Below are 17,721 nucleotides of genomic sequence, written 5' to 3' on the forward strand. Positions count from 1 at the left end.
CATACGCCCATATATTGAGCTGAGGTGTCAGCAGAGCCCAAATGACTGCATGGGCCCCCTGATCTTCTTTAGACAGGCAGATGTTAAATGGTGGTCTTTCCCCACCGCGCCTTGGCAGCAGCTGCCCCAAGCTTCAGCGCGTCCCTCAGCACGTAGTCCTGGACCTTGGAATGTGCCAGTCTGCAACACTCAGTCGGGGTCAACTCCTTCAGCTGGAAGATCAACAGGTTTCGGACCACCCAGAGAGCGTCCTTCGCCGAGTTGATGACCCTCCAGGCGCAGTTGATGTCCGTCTCGGTGTGCGTCCCGGGGAACAGGCCGTAGAGCACGGAGTCCCGCGTCACGGCGCTGCTCGGGACGAACCTCGACAAACACCACTGCATTCCTCTCCAGACTTCCTCTGCATAGGCACATTCCAGAAGGAGGGGTGTGACAGTCTCGTCCCCCCTGCAGCCGCTTCGAGGGCAGCGTGCGGTGCGGCAGAGAGTCCGGGCGTGCATGAATGATCTCACAGGCAGAGCCCTTCTCACCACCAGCCAAGCCATGTCTTGGTGCTTGTTGGAACTTTCGAAGTGTAAAGATTAGATTACTTACAGTGTGGAAACAGGCCCTTCGGCCCAACAAGTCTACACCGACCCGCCGAAGCGCAACCCACCCATACATATACCCCTTACCTAACACTACGGGCAATTTAGCATGGCCAATTCACCTGACCCACACATCTTTGTGACTGTGGGAGGAAACCGGAGCACCCGGAGGAAACCCACGCAGACACGGGGAGAACGTGCAAACTCCACACAGTCAGTCGCCTGAGGCAGGAATTGAACCCAGGTCCCTGGCGCTGTGAGGCAGCAGTGCTAACCACTGTGCCACCGTGCCGCCCAAAGTTGGCAATGCAATAAGAAAATTGTGCACAGTTCGCTCTCAGCATCACAGCAAGCACAATTGGATAATGATCAGATGAACCGCTACTTTGGTAAGTTTGATTGACGGATGGATTTTGGCCCAGTTCATGAGGAGGAGGGTTATGAAACAGTACCATGGGATTGTTTTGGTTTAACATTGAAGCTATAGAGAGTTGTGAACACGGCCCACTCCATCACACAAACCAGCCTTCCATCCCATTGACATATCTACACTTCCTGATGCCTTAGGAAAGCACCCTACACTATCAAACACCCCTCCCACCCTGTTTAACTCTCTTCCACTCTCAGGCAGAAGATATAAATGTCTGAACACACAAATGAGTAGACTCAAGAATAGCTTCTCCCCCATTGTTATCAGATGATTGAATGAATCTCTCAAATGTTCAGTAAAAACTAGAAGACTCAGGACCATGAAAAGTCAAGTCAGTTCATTGACAACTATTGCTCTGATACACAAACTCTCTCCAAGAACAAAGAACATTACAGCACAGGAACAGGCCCTTCAGCCCTCCAAGCCTGCACCGATCCAGACCCTCTATCTAAACCTGTCACCTTTTTTCTAAGGATCTGTATCCCTTTACTCCCTGCGTCCATTCATGTATCTGTCTAAACACATCTAAAATGATGCTATCATGCCCGCCTCTACCACCTCTGCTGGCAGTGTATTCCAGGCACCCACTACCCTCTGCTTAAAGAAATTTCCACGTATATCTCCCCTAAACATTTCCCATCTCACCTTGAACCCGTGACCCCTAGAAATTGAGTCCCCCGCTCTGGGAAAAGGCTTCTTGTTATCTTCTATACCTCTCATGATTTTGTAGACATCAATCAAATCCTCCCCAACCTCAGCCTTTGTAATGAAAATCATCCTAATCTGCTCAACCTCCATAGCCAGCAGCCTCCATACCAGGTAACATCCTGGTGAAACTCCTCTCCACCCTCCCCAAAACATCCACATCCTTTGAGTAAGGTGGCGACCAGAACTGTACGCAGTATTCCAAATGTGGCTCAACCAAAGTCTTTTACAACAGTAGGAGAAAGTGAGGACTGCAGATGCTGGCGATCAGAGCTGAAAATGTGTTGCTGGAAAAGCGCAGCAGGTCAGGCAGCATCCAAGGAACAGGAGAATCGATGTTTCGGGCATGAGCCCTTCTTCAGGAAGAAGAAGGGCTCATGCCCGAAACGTCGATTCTCCTGCTCCTTGGATGCTCTTTTCTAACTGTAACATGATCTGCCAACTCTTGTACTCAATACCTCGTCCAATGAAGGAAAGCGTGCCGTATTCCTTCTTGACCACTCTATCAGGGTACAATGGACACCCAGATCTCTCCGTACATCAACTTTCCCCATGCCTTTTCCATTCACTGGATGGTTGATCTTGAATTGGATTCTCCAAAATGCATCACCTCGCATTTACCCGGATTGAACTCCATCTGCCATTTCTCTGCCCAACTCTCCAATCCATCTATGTTCTGTTGTATTCTCTGACAGTCCCCTTCACTGCCTGTTACTCCACCAATCTTAGTGTTATCTGCAAACTTGCTAATCAGACCATTTACACCTTCCTCCAAATCATCACAAACAACAGTTGTCCCAACACGGATCCCTGTGGGACACCACTAGTCACAGGACGCCATTTTGAGAAACTCCCTTCTATTCCTACTCTCTGTGTCCTGTTGCCCAGCCAGGTCTTTATCCATCTATCCACCACACCCTTGGACCCCATGCGACTTCACCTTCTCCGTCAGCCTATCATGGGGAACCTCACTGAAGCCCATGGGCGGCATGGTGGCACAGTGGTTAGTACTGTTGCCTCACAGCGCCAGAGATTCGGGTTCAATTCCCAGCCTCAGGCGACTCTCTGTGTGGGGTTTGCACATTCTCCGTGGGTTTGGTCTGGTTTCCTCCCACAATCCAAAAATGTGCAGGTTAGGTGAATTGAAAATGCTAAATTGCCCATAGTGATTAGATTAGATTTACAGTGTGGAAACAGGCCCTTCGGCCCAACAAGTCCACACCGACCCGCCAAAGCGCAACCCACCCATACCCCTACATTTACCCCTTACCTAACACTACGGGCAATTTAGCTTGGCCAATTCACCTGACCCGCACATCTTTGGTCTGTGGGAGGAAACCGGAGCACCCGGAGGAAACCCACGCAGACACGGGGAGAACATGCAAACTCCACACAGTCAGTCGCCTGAGGCGGGAATTGAACCCAGGTCCCTGGCGCTGTGAGGCAGCAGTGCTAACCACTGTGCCACCGTGCTACCCCACAGTGTTAGGTGAAGGGGTAAATGTAGGGGAATGGGTCTGGGTAGGTTGCAGATAGGTGTGGACTTGTTGGGCCGAAGGGCCTGTTTCCACACTAAGTAATCTAATCTATATGACATTTCCAGCCCTTCCCTCATCAATCAACTTTGTGACTTCCTCAAAGAATTCTATTAAGTTGGTAAGATCTGACCTGCCCTGCACAAAACCAATCTGACATGTTAACAACCCTTCCTGTCATCTTAACCCCTCTGGTTTCATTCAGTTTAAAGCATACAGCCCTCTGAGTCAAAAAAAAAATCCAAGATGGGGTGGATGTTGTAAACTTCAGCACACAATCCAAGCCAACATTGTGAGTGCCCAGATAAAGGGAGTGCTGCACGGTCTCAGGTGCCACCTGTCAGATGAGACATTAAATCAACATCTGTCACTTCAGTTGAATGCTAAATATCCTACAGTTACCATTGGACGCAAGTTCTGACAGATCCCTGCACATAGTTTCTCCGGGTGAACCAATACTGTCAAAAGTTTAGATTAGAGGGGTGCTGGAAAAGCGCAGCAGGTCAGGCAGCATCCGAGGAGCAGGAAAATCGACATTTCGGGCAAAAGCCCTTCATCAGGAAACACCCTGATGAAGGGCTTTTGCCCGAAACGTCGATTTTCCTGCTCCTCGGATGCTCTAATCCAGCACTGCTCTAATCTAAACTCTAGTTTCCAGCATCTGCAGTCCTCACTTCTGCCCAATACTGTCAAAATGCAGACCAACAGGGCAACCAATTCGTTTTCTGTTTGTGGGATCTTGCTATGCAGAAAATGACAGCCCCATTAGTGGGCGGCACGGTGGCACAGTGGTTAGCACTGCTGTCTCACAGCACCTGAGACCCAGGTTCAATTCCCGCCTCAGGTGACTGACTGTGGAGTTTGCACATTCTCCCCGTGTCTGTGTGGGTTTGCTCCTGTCTCCTCCCACAGTCCAAAGATGTGCGGGTCAGGTGAATTGGCTATGCTAAATTGCCCGTAGTGTTAGGTTAGGGGTATGGGTGGGTTGCGCTTCGGCGGGTTGGTGTGGACTTGTTGGGCTGAAGGGCCTAATTCCATACTGTAAGTAATCTAATCTGCCTGCAGTGCTTCAGGAGGTGCTAAGCATCAACCTGATGATGTGCGAAATCCTTCCTTTTCCTAAATTTATCATTTCACTCATTTACAGTTCTCTAATTTCAATATCAGAGTTATTGTGTGCTTGCTTCAGCTCAGTTGTCTGGTGGTTGTTATCCAAAACCACTGGCATTTATATAGCGCCTTGGACCAATGGCCCTAAAGTGCTTCCCAGAGGCATTGTCCATTAAGATTTGACACAAAGGGAAATATTAAGATCGGTAGCTAAATGTTAAGAAGCAACATTAAAAAAATATGATGTGGTGGGGCCAGTATTGGACTGGGGTGTACAAGGGTAAAAATCACCCAACATTCAGATAAATGCGAGGCAACACCTGTACTCGATACTCTGACCAATAAAAGAAAGCATACCAAACGCCTTCTTCACTATCCTATCTACCTGTGACTCCACTTTCAAGGAGCTATGAACCTGCACTCCAAGGTCTCTTTGTTCAGCAACACTCCCCAGGACCTTAGCATTAAGTGTATAAGTCCTACTAAGATTTGCTTTCCCAAAATGCAGTGAGGTCATGTTGTGGCTGTACAGGACATTGATTTGGCCACTGTTGGAATATTGTGTGCAATTCTGGTCTCCTTCCTGTCGGAAAGATGTTGTGAAGCTTGAAAGGGTTCAGAAAAGATTTACAAGGATGTTGCCAGGGTTGGAAGTGGTGGAGGCTGGTACAACTGCAACATTTAAGAGGCATTTGGATGGGTATATGAATAGGAAGGGTTTGGAGGGATATGGGCCGGGTGCTGGCAGGTGGGACTAGATTGGGTTGTGATATCTGGTCGGCATGGAAGGGTTGGACCGAAGGATCTGTTTCTGTGCTGTACGGCAACGGTGGCACAGTGGTTAGCACTGCTGCCTCACAGCGCCAGAGATCCGGGTTCGATTCCCGCCTCAGGCGACTGACTGTGTGGAGTTTGCACATTCTCCTCGTGTCTGCGTGGGTTTCCTCCGGGTGCTCCGGTTTCCTCCCACAGTCCAAAGATGTGCAGGTCAGGTGAATTGGCCATGCTAAATTGCCCGTAGTGTTGGTGTAGGGGTATGGGTGGGTTGGGCTTTGGAGGGTCGGTGTGGACTTGTTGGGCCGAAGGGCCTGTTTCCACACTGTAAGTAATCTAATCTCTATGACCAGGTTACAGTCCAACAGATTTATTTGGACGTACTGGCTTTCAGAGCGCCACTCCTTCACCAGGTGGTTGTGAAGTATAAGATTGCTGGACACAGCATTCATAGCAAAAGTTTACAGTGTGATGTAACTGAAGTTATACATTGAAAAAGACCAGGATTGTTTGTTAAGTCTCTCATAATAAAGAATGGGCACGTTAGTTTCAGTTCTTTCATATGTAAATTCCATTTCATATGCAAATACATAGGTGGGGAGTTTCAGAGAGAAACTTCTCAAATGAAGGAGTCCAGCCAGTCGAAAGCACAGTGCTGGGTGATCAGGAACCTGCAAAAGGCCAGGATTGGACTCATGTCGAGATCCCAGGAAATTAAAGAAGGGACTTGGGTGGGGAGACAGTGAGGCCATTGATTTGAAACCAATCTTAAAAACATGCTAAACAGACCCTAAATGTTAGCTCTGCTTTCCCTCCATAGATCTTTCCAGCAATTTCTGATTTTGTTTCTGGTTTCCAGCATCCGCAGCGGTTGACTTTGTTGTCGTAAAGGATAATTTGTTGGGCTGGGAGCCATTGGGGAGAAATTGAGCATAGGAATCCCAGAGGGTGGGACACAACTAAAGTCAAGACATCACTTAACACCTATTCATCATTGAACACATAATAGGCACTTAACACCTCGCTGCCACCTAATAACCTGTATTCAACAGGAGGCCAGGTGAAAAGAGAGGTGAGGCAGTCAGGTGTTAAGCAATGGCTATTGCTGCAATCACAATTTGGCAGACACAGATATTGCTAAAGAAACCACCAAACAGTGCTGGAAATAGATATAGAAATGCTTGCACACTCCCCACAAACATTGGTTGGTGACTGACTGGAGACCCGAAATTCATTTGTAGCTGAATTTGGGACAGACTAACACTCAGGTGTTCAGGTGAAGTGTGATTCTTTTGAGTCTTATCTGTGCCACATAGCCAGGCAGACAAGCAGGAGGCTGGGGGAACACAGCAAGGCAGGCAGCATCAGGAGGGACAGGCAGGAGGCTGGGGGAACACAGCAAGGCAGGCAGCATCAGGAGGGACAGGCAGGAGGCTGGGGGAACACAGCAAGGCAGGCAGCATCAGGAGGGACAGGCAGGAGGCTGGAGGAACACAGCAAGGCAGGCAGCGTCAGGAGGGACAGGCAGGAGGCTGGGGGAACACAGCAAGGCAGGCAGCATCAGGAGGGACAGGCAGGAGGCTGGAGGAACACAGCAAGGCAGGCAGCGTCAGGAGGGACAGGCAGGAGGCTGGGGGAACACAGCAAGGCAGGCAGCGTCAGGAGGGACAGGCAGGAGGCTGGGGGAACACAGCAAGGCAGGCAGCATCAGGAGACGTTTCGGGTGTAACCCTTCTTCATAACCAGACAGGCAGATGTTGAGCTTTAGAAGTGAGCTGATTCCCTACCGTATGGAAACAGGCCCTTCGGCCCAACAGGTGCACACCGACCCTCCGAAGAATCACCCACCCAGACCCATTCCCCTACCCTACATTATCCCCTGACACTACGGGCAATTTAGCACGGCCAATTCACCTGACCTGCAGATCTTCGGATTGTGGGAGGAAATCGGAGCACCCGGAGGAAACCCACGCAGACACGGGGAGAATGTGCAAACTCCACCCAAGGCTGGAATCGAACCCGGGTCCCTGGTGCGGTGAGGCAGCAGTGCCAACCACTGAGCCACCATGACGCCCATAATGACCTACGAGGGTTGATGTGGTGGGGTTTTTTTAAAAAACTGGCTCAGTAACTTAGTTGGTTAAGTTACTCAATTCATAATCCAGAGCCTGGATTTAAGGATGTAGGGTTTTGAGTTTAAAGGTTTTGAGTGTGGCAGCTAGGAATCCAAATTCAGTGAACTAAAATCAATGTAGAATAAAAAGATAATAGTGACAATGTTTTCCAGACTGCTATATATAAAAAAAACACCCTAAATGAAGGGAACCTGTCGAGCTCTCATCCCAGATGTCCACTCATTTCAAACTATGTGCGTTTCCTCCCTCTCATCCTAACAGCCCTCCACCACACCACCTCCATTTCCCATTCCATTGGTCTAAACCCATCCCACAAGACAGAGACCCCTTGTTCTCACCTACCACCCCCACTGGTGGGCGGCACGGTGGCACAGTGGTTAGCACTGCTGCCTCACAGCACCAGAGACCCGGGTTCAATTCCCGCCTCAGGTGACTGACTGTGTGGAGTTTGCACATTCTCCCCGTGTCTGCGTGGGTTTGCTCTGGGTGCTCCGGTTTCCTCCCACAGTCCAAAGATGTGCGGGTCAGGTGAATTGGCCATGCTAAATTGCCCATAGTGTTAGGTAAGGGGTAAATGTAGGGGTATGGGTGGGTTGCAGGTCGGTGTGGACCCGTTGGGCCGAAGGGCCTGTTTCCACGCTGTAAATAATCTAATCTAATCTAGTTTCATCATCCTTAAACACTTCCAACTCCACCACCACCAAGAATATCTTTTCCATCCCCATGCCTCTCTGCTTTCCCCAAAGACCATTCCCTTCAACACCCCCTCCCCCACCCCAGGTACCTTCCCCTGCAACCATGCAAGATCTGCCAGTACACCACCCCTCCTCACCTTCATCCAGTGCTCCGACAGAGTCCGTCCAGGTGAGACAGAGGTTCACCTGCCTCTCCTCCAACCTAGCTTACTGCATCAGGTGCTCACGGTGTGGTCTTCTGTACGTCGGAGAGACCGAACATAAGCTTTGGGAACGGCTCACTGAGCGTCTCAGCCAGACCTCCCAGTCACAGCCCATTTCAGTCCCACCCCCCAACCACTCCCTTTCCAACATGATCATCCTTGGCCTCCTCCATTGTCACAACAAACCAGATTGCAAACTGGCAGAACCTCATCTTCTTGGAGAAAGTGAGGACTGCAGATGCTGGATTGATCAGAGTCAAGTGTGTGTGGTGCTGGAAAAGCACAGCAGGTCAGGCAGCATCCAAAAAGCAGGAGAGTCAATGTTTTGGGCAAGAGCCCTTCACCAGGAATGAGGCCTGATCGCTGAGAGGGGTGGAGCTGAGAGGGTGATGAGTAGATGGAGGTGGGGGTAATGCTGACAGGTCGGAGAGGAGGGTGGAGCAGATAGGTGGGAAGGGAGATGCACAGGTAGGACAGGTCATGAGGACAGGGCCTATTTGGAAAGTTGGAACTGGGAACCTCATCTTTTGCCTGGACAGCCAATGGACCAGAGGACTCAACCTTGAGTTCTCCAATTCCAAATCACCTCCCTTCCCACCACCTGACTCCATTCCCCTCCATTTTGTGTGCAGTTTTGGTCGCCATACTATAGGAAGGATGTGGAGGCACTGGAACGGGTGCAGAGGAGGTTTACCAGGATGTTGCCTGGTATGGTAGGAAGATCGTATGAGGAAAGGCTGAGGCACTTGGGGCTGTTTTCATTGGAGAAAAGAAGGTTTGGGGGTGACTTGATAGAGGTGTACAAGATGATTAGGGGTTTAGATAGGGTTGACCATGAGAACCTTTTTCCACGCATGGAGTCAGATATTACGAGGGGGCATAGCTTTAAATTAAGGGGTGGTAGGTAAAGGACAGACGTTAGGGGTAGATTCTTTACTCAGCGAGTCATGAGTTCGTGGAATGCCCTGCCAGTAGCAGTGGTGGACTCTCCCTCTTTATGGGCATTTAAACGGGCATTGGATAGGCATATGGAGGTTAGTGGGCTAGTGTAGGTTAGGTGGGCTTGGATCGGGGCAACATCGAGGGCCGAAGGGCCTGTACTGCACTGTATTTTTCTATGTTCTATTTCACTCCCCAATCACCCCACCACCAACCAGATTCATTCCTCCCATTGACCTACCAGGTCATACCCTCTATCTAGGTTCACCTATCCCCACTTCACCACCTCCTTTAACTGCAGCTCCCCCGAACACCCACAGCCAGCCCTGAAGAAGGGTTACACACAAACTGAGTAAAAACAAGGACTGCAGATGCTGGAAACCAGATTCTAGATGAGAGTGGTGCTGGAAAAGCACAGCAGTTCAGGCAGCATCCGAAGAGCAGGAAAATCGACGTTTCGGGCAAAAGGCCTTCATCTGGAATACAGGCAGAGTGCCTGAAAGGTGGAGAGATAAGTGAGAGGAGGATGGGGTGGGGAGAAAGTAGCATAGAGTACAATAGGTGAGTGGGGGAGGGGATGGAGGTGATAGGTCGGGGGGGAAGAGCTTCAGGGCAGAGGAAATGACCTGGGGGTTGCAGTAGGAGAGGGACTCCCTGAGATTCTTGTAGAGAGAGGAGGAAAACTTCTTCAAGGCCGGCATCCTTGCAAGAGGATTCGCAGATCCTCCTTGACCCCACCCCCATTGTACTCTATGCTACTTTCTCCCAACCCCCCCTCTCATTTGTCTCTCCACCCTTCAGGCTCTCTGTCTCTATTCCTGATGAAGGGCTTTTGCCCGAAACGTCGATTTTCCTGTTACCCACAAAGTGCCAACCTCTCTACCCCCTGATGCTGCCTGTCTACTTTGGAATACAGCACCTGCGTGTCTTTTTGTCTCTTCAGATTCCTGAAGAAGGGCTTATGCCCGAAACGTCGAATCTCCTGTTCCTTGGATGCTGCCTGACCTGCTGCGCTTTTCCAGCAACACATTTTCAGCTCTGATCTCTAGCATCTGCAGACCTCACTTTCTCTTTTTTGTCTCTAACCCTGTTTTATACATTTTTAAAACCCCAATGGCCAGTAAGTGCCCTTACCCTCCTTTTTTTTGTCATAACTGTGATGGTGCAGCCTAACCCTGTTTTATACAGAAATACAGGTGACTCTTATCTGCTTTCCGAATAGACTCAGTTAAGGATGAGCAAAGATTAGACTTCCTACAGTGTGGAAACAGGCCCTTCGGCCCAACCAGTCCACACCAACTCTCTGAAGAGTAACCCACCCAGACCCATTCCTCTCTGACTAATACACCTATCACAACGGGCAATTTGCCCTAACCTGCACATCTTTGGACTGTGTCTCCCAGACAACAGGGAGAATGTGCAAACTCCACACAGACAGTCGCCCGAGGCTGGAATCGAACCTGGGACCCTGGGGTAGCAATGCTAACCACTCAGCCACTGTGCTTTTCTGATTAATGACACCTTAACCCTCTGAAAGAATAAGAAGAATTCTGAACACACAGTTGTCAATGGCAAAGAGTATATTTCCTGATGCAGCATGAGAACAGAACTCGCCAGCCATAAATATTAGGCTGTCATTTAATATAGGAGAAAATGCAAAACTTGCGCCCACACCTCCCCCCTCACTTCTCTCCAAGGCCCCAAGGGATCCTTCCATATCCGCCACAAATTCACCTGTACCTCCACACACATCATCTATTGCATCCGCTGCACCCGATGTGGCCTCCTCTATATTGGGGAGACAGGCCGCCTACTTGCGGAACGTTTCAGAGAACACCTCTGTGACACCCGGACCAACCAACCCAACCGCCCCGTGGCTCAACACTTCAACTCCCCCTCCCACTCCACCAAGGACATGCAGGTCCTTGGACTCCTCCATCGCCAGACCATAACAACACGACGGTTGGAGGAAGAGCGCCTCATCTTTCGCCTGGGAACCCTCCAACCACAAGGGATGAACTCAAATTTCTCCAGTTTCCTCATTTCCCCTCCCCCCCACCTTGTCTCAGTCGAATCCCTCAAACTCAGCACCACCTTCCTAACCTGCAATCTTCTTCCTGACCTCTCCGCCCCCCACCCCACTCCGGCCTATCACCCTCACCTTGACCTCCTTCCACCTATCACATCTCCATCGCCCCTCCCCCAAGTCCCTCCTCCCTACCTTTTATCTTAGCCTGCTGGACACACTCTCCTCATTCCTGATGAAGGGCTTGTGCCCGAAACGTCGAATCTCCTGCTCCTTGGATGCTGCCTGACCTGCTGCGCTTTTCCAGCAACACATTTTCAGCTGTCATTTAATATATCCAGTTGGGGAATTCAAGAGAGACTTAGCTTTAACAGAGATGGTGAAGAATAGTGCACAAAGGGAGGAAGTGAGGAGTGCAGATGCTGGAGATCAGAGCTGAAAATGTGTTGCTGGAAAAGCGCAGCAGGTCAGGCAGCATCCAAGGAGCAGGAGATTCCTGAAGAAGGGCTCATGCCCGAATTTCTCCTGCTCCTTGGATGCTGCCTGACCTGCTGCGCTTTTCCAGCAACACATTTTCAGTACTCAAAGGGAGACAAGATAAACACATGAGGTATGTGAATTGGGTGAACTGAAAAAGAGGTGGGAGGAGGACATGGACATGTGGTGCTATATAAATACTATGTGAGCTAATGCAATGCTATTAACACCACTACAACATTAACAGAACAGAATCAGAGGTTACAGTGCAGCAGCAGGCCATTCAGCCCATCATGTTTGTACTAACTCTCTGCAAGAGCGAGCCCTGCAGCCCAGTTGCCCCTCCCCTGCCAATCCCCCATTGGTTCTCCTCGGGTGATTATTCAATCCTCTTTTGAAGTTAATGAATAAGTCTGTCTCCGACACCCTCTCGGTCAGTACATTCCAGAGCCAGATCACTCACTGTGTTAAGAAAGCTTTTGCTCATAGACCAATAGTGATACACAGCACAGAAACAGACCCTTCAGCCCAACTTGTCCGTGCTGACCAGAGATCCTAAATTAATCTAGTCCCATTTGCCAGCATTTGGCCCACATCCCTCTAAACTTTATCTATTCATATACACTCCAAGGTGTGAAGGTGCTGGTGTTAGAACATAGAATATAGAAAAATACAGCGCAGTACAGGCCCTTCGGCCCTCGATGTTGCGCCGATCCAAGCCCACCTAACCTACACTAGCCCACTTTCCTCCATATGCCTATCCAATGCCCGTTTAAATGCCCATAAAGAGGGAGAATCCACCACTGTTACTGGCAGGGCATTCCATGAACTCACGACTCGCTGAGTAATGAATCTACCCCTAACGTCTGTCCTATATCGACCACCCCTTAATTTAAAGCTATGCCCCCTCGTAATATCTGACTCCATACGTTGGACTGGGGTGGACAAGGTCAGGAGTCACATGACTCCAGGTTATTGTCCAACAGGTTTATTTGAAAGCACACTACCTTTCAGAGCCCCTTCATCGGGTGCAACTTGTCCATTTACACTATCCATGCCCCTCATGACCTTGTAAACGTCACCCCTCAGCCTCTGACACTCCAGGGAAAACAGGCCCAGTCTATTCAGCCTCTCCCTATAGCTCAAACCCTCCAACCCTGGCAATGTCCTTGTAAATCTTTTCTGAAACCTCCCAAGTTTTAGCAGGGAGACCAGAATTGAATGCAGTATTCCAATGAGCTGTATAGCTACAACATGACCTCCCAACTACAATACTCAATGCCCTGACCAATAAAGGAAAGCATACCAAATGCTTTCTTCACTATCGTATCTACCTGCAACTCCACTTTCAAGGAACAATGAACCTGCACTCCAAGGTCTCTTTATTCAGCAACACTCCCCAGGACCTTACCATTAAGTGTGTAAGTCCTACCCTGATTTTCCTTTCCAAAATGCAGCACCTCACATCTATTTAAACTAAAACTCCACCTGCCAATCCTCACCCCATTAGCCCAACTAATCAAGGTCCAGTTGCACTCTGAGGTAACATTCTTTGCTGCCCAGAACACTTCCAATTTTGGTGTCACCTGCAAACTTATTAACCTTGCCTCCTCTGTTCACATCCAAATTATGTTTATATAAACAACAAAAAGCAGTGAGCCCAGCACTAATCCTTGTGGCACACTACTGGTCACAGGCCTCCAGTCTGAAAAGCTACCCTCCACCACCACCATCCTCTGTCTCCTACCTTCAAGCCAGTTCTGCATCCAAATAGCTAGTTCTTCCTTTATTCCGTGTAATCCAACCTTGCTAACTAGTTTACCATGAGGAATTTTGTCAAACCCAAATAGATCACGTCCACTGCTCTACCCTCATCAATCCTGTTTGTAACTTCTTCAAAAAACTCAATCAAGTTAGCGAGGAATGATTTCCCATGCACAAGGCCATGTTGACTATCCCTAACCAGTCCTTGTCTTTTCAAATACATGCCAGCATATCCTTCCTTAGATACAGACCCAAACCTAACAGAGCCTTTTACAGTCTCAGCAGGGCCTCCCTGCTCTAGGACATCCTGAACTGGGACTCCCAACTCCCTTTGTGTTTCAAATTTATGAAGATTTTTCTATCTAGAAAATAGTCCATACCTCTATTTTTCAGACCAAGATATACAACCTCACACTTTCCCACATTGTATTCCATCTGCCATTTCTTCGCCCACTTGCCTAGCCTGTCGACGTCCTTCCGCAGCCTCCCTACATCCTCAACACTACTCATCGGAGAGTCATAGAGTCGTACAGCACAGGTGGCTCAGTGGTTAGCCCTGCTGCCTCGCAGCACCAGGGACCCGGGTTCAATCCCAGCCTCGGGCAGACTGTCTGTGTGGAGTTTGCATGTTCTCCCCGTGTCCGAGTGGGATTCCTCCAAGTCAAAAGATGTGTGAGGTGAATTGGCCACGCTAAATTACCCATAGTGTTAGGTGCATTAGTCAGAGGGAAATGGACGGGTTACTCTTCAGAGGGTTGGTGTGGACTTGTTGGACCAAAAGACCTGTTTCCACGCTGTAGGGAATCTAATCTAAACAGATCCTTCAGTTCAACTTATCCATTCTGACCTAAATACAATGTACGAAATTGATCTTGTCCTATTTGTTGACATTTATTTGCCCGATATCCCTCCAAACCCTTCCTATTCATATACCCATCCAGATGCCTTTTAAATGCTGTAATTGTACCAGCCTCCACCACTTCCTCTGGCAGCTCATTCCATACACGTACCACCCTCTGGGTGAAAAAGTTGCTCCTTAGCTCCCTTTTATATCTTTCCCCTCTCACCTTAAATCTTTTGGACACCTGAATTGTTGGAGAAAGACTTTGCCTGTTTACCCTGTCCATGCCCCTCGTGATTTTGTAAACCTCTATAAGGTCACCCCTCAGCCTCCGACGCTCCAGGGAGTAAAGCCCCAGCCTGTTCAGCCTCTTTTTAGATTAGACTTACAGTGTGGAAACAGGCCCTTCGGCCCAACAAGTCCACACCGACCCGCCGAAGCGCAACCCACCCATCACCCCTACATTTACCCCTTACCTAACACTACGGGCAATTTAGCTTGGCCAATTCACCTGACCCGCACATCTTTGGACTGTGGGAGGAAACCGGAGCACCCGGAGGAAACCCACGCAGACACGGGGAGAACGTGCAAACTCCACACAGTCAGTCGCCTGAGTCGGGAATTGAACCCGGGTCTACAGGCGCTGTGAGGCAGCAGTGCTAACCACTGTGCCACCGTGCTTTCTGCACCCTTTCAGGATTAACATCTTTCCTAAAGCAGGGAAACCAGCATTGAAAGCAGAATCCCAAAAATGGCCGAACCAACGTCCTCCGATCTATTTCTGCATCATTTGCAAACTTAGCCACAACGCCTTCAACCTGAACAGTTGTCATCTCAGCACGGACCTCTGTGGAACTCCACTAGTCACCGGGCTGAGTCCTATTGGATTCAACTTGCCAACTTTGCTTTCTCTCTCCACAGATGCTGTCGCGCCCGCTGAGTTTCTGCAGAACTTTCTGTTTTTATACCGGGATTCTTTCCTCTGTGAAACAGGATCTTTTGCACCTGTCTGAGGGGAGGGGGGGTGTTAAAAAGTCTAAGTTTTTTCCAACTACCTTACATATACAGAGTCATAGAGGTCAAAATGATGTCCATGTCACTGAGGAGCTAGGTGGGGGATGGAGAAGAGCCGTGGAGTTAAAATTGCTCTCTAAATAGCATCCCTACGCCCACAAGTAGATGTTGACAACAGGTGAGGAAAAAATGACCTGTAATATGCGAAGTTGCCTGATTGGGTTTACCTCTGGTGAGATATCAATGGGGGATTATCATCAATGGAATCTTCCTTTTACTTCAGGAGTTGGGAGTGTGGTTGGCAAGGACATTGCACATCCCTCATTGTCCATGAACCAGGGGCTTGCTAGGCCACTTCAGAGAAAAGTGCAAAGGTGCTGTGGATCACGCGTAGGTCAGACTGAGTGGGATGGCAGAATTTCTTTCATTGATGAATCAGATGAGCTGTTCGGACAACCGATGATAGTTTCATGGTCAGCATTTTAAGACCACATTTCTTTCTGAACTGATTTTTAAATGCCAGCAGCTGCTGTGGTGAACTATGACCTCAGGCCTGAATAATTAGCCCAATGATAATACTACTACATCTTAGTCTCTCCCTGGAATCTACCTTCGGGACCAGCAAGATAAGTGAACAAAAGGACACCGTGGGTGGCACAGTGGTTAGCACTGCTGCCTCACAGCGCCTGAGACCTGGGTTCAATTCCCGCCTCAGGCGACTGGCTGTGTGGAGTTTGCACGTTCTCCCCGTGTCTGCGTGGGTTTGCTCCGGTTTCCTCCCACAGTCCAAAGATGTGCGGGTCAGGTGATTTGGCTGTACTAAATTGCCCATAGTGTTAGGTAAAGGGGTAAATGTAGGGGTCTGGGTGGGTTGCGCTTCGGCGGGTTGGTGTGGACTTGTTGGGCCGAAGGGCCTGTTTCCACACTGTAAGCAATCTAATCTAATAAAAAAAAGGGGAAGTTTTGCCTTCTCCCATCACCTTAAGAGGGTGAGGCAGGGGACGATTCATGGGGCCAGGATTGGAACAGGAACCAGGTTGGGGCAGTGAGGGATAACAGATGGCATCAAGCACACCAGCCTGGGAAATAGACCAGGAGCTGAGCTGTGCGCAGTTACCAACGCTAACAGCTGGTTTCTGGATTCAGTCCAGAGTAAGGCCCACATCCTTTTCAGGATATTTTGCTTGAGATGACGGGTTGTTTCGGGTCAATGGATAAATGAAGGTTGCCAAATCCTACAATCCTGTCGCAGAGTTTCTAGAAAATAAAGATTAGCCTCCAGTCCAGGCAGCAACTCATGCAAGCAAAGAAAAAAGTCATAGGCATCAAAAATGCTCTTCAACCATGTCGTGACACAAACTCTCTCCCCACCCTCACCTTCCTCTAGCTTATCTCTCCACGCTTCCAGCTCACTGCCTTTATTCCTGATGAAGGGCTTTTGCCTGAAATATCGATTTCGCTGCTCGTTGGATGCTGTGCTCTTCCAGCATCACTGATCCAGAATCAAAAATGTTGTGTTTTATTTAAGTTACTATCAATGTTTTTGTTTGCCAGTTTCAGATATAGGGGATAGAGCTGCTCAACCAGCAACTGGGAATCTTGCATCCGGTTAATGAAGAGTAAAATAACTTTAAGGAGGCCAGTATCTTGTCACCAAGTTACCCTTTGTTTACATGTGAAAAGTCCTGGATTCTTCAACAGCAATATTATAATGACCCAGATCTTCTCTCTGTTTGTGATGCTCATATTTGGACAAAATGCAAGGGATTACTCTCCTGCTCTTTCTAAAGAAAAATTGATGAAGGGCTTTTGCCCAAAACGTCGAATTTCCTGTTCCTTGGATGCTGCCTGACCTGCTGCGCTTTAACCAGCAACACATTTTCAGCTCTAAAGAAAAATTGTCCATGGATCTTCTACGTTCACCTGAGAGAACAGGCAAGTGCTTCAGCTTATTGTCTCTTTCTACTGACAGTGCATCACTTTCTTTTTATTGGACTGGAATGGGACACAAACCCCAAAATCCTTCAGGCCGTGTTGCAAAAATGTTATCACTTGAGCCATATTTGAACAGATGTTAACAACAAAGTCCAACTGCAACTCCAATGTGTTCCTGAGGAACAGAGTGTCTGAAATCTGACCTCAAACCCAGCAGCGAGCTCATGGTCTGCAGAGCAGTTAAGGTCCTGTATGCATCAAAAACATGTACCAAGAAGTTTTGACACAGCTGCTTGGAGAAAGTAAAGTCAGGCAAAAGTACTTTACAACTGTCACACAATTAGGGAGGGACGATGGCCCAGTGGTTAGCAGTGCTGCCTCACAGGGCCAGGCAACTGGGTTCAATTCCACCCTCAGGCAACTGTGTGAAGTTTGTACATTTTCCCCGTGTCTGTGTGGGTTTCCTCCCACAGTCCAAAGATGTGCAGGTCAGGTGGATTGGCCATGCTAAATTGTCCATAGTGTCCAGGGATGTCCAAGGCTAGTTGCAT

This window comes from Hemiscyllium ocellatum, chromosome 46 (assembly GCF_020745735.1).
Source record: "Hemiscyllium ocellatum isolate sHemOce1 chromosome 46, sHemOce1.pat.X.cur, whole genome shotgun sequence".
NCBI classification, from domain to species: domain Eukaryota; kingdom Metazoa; phylum Chordata; class Chondrichthyes; order Orectolobiformes; family Hemiscylliidae; genus Hemiscyllium; species Hemiscyllium ocellatum.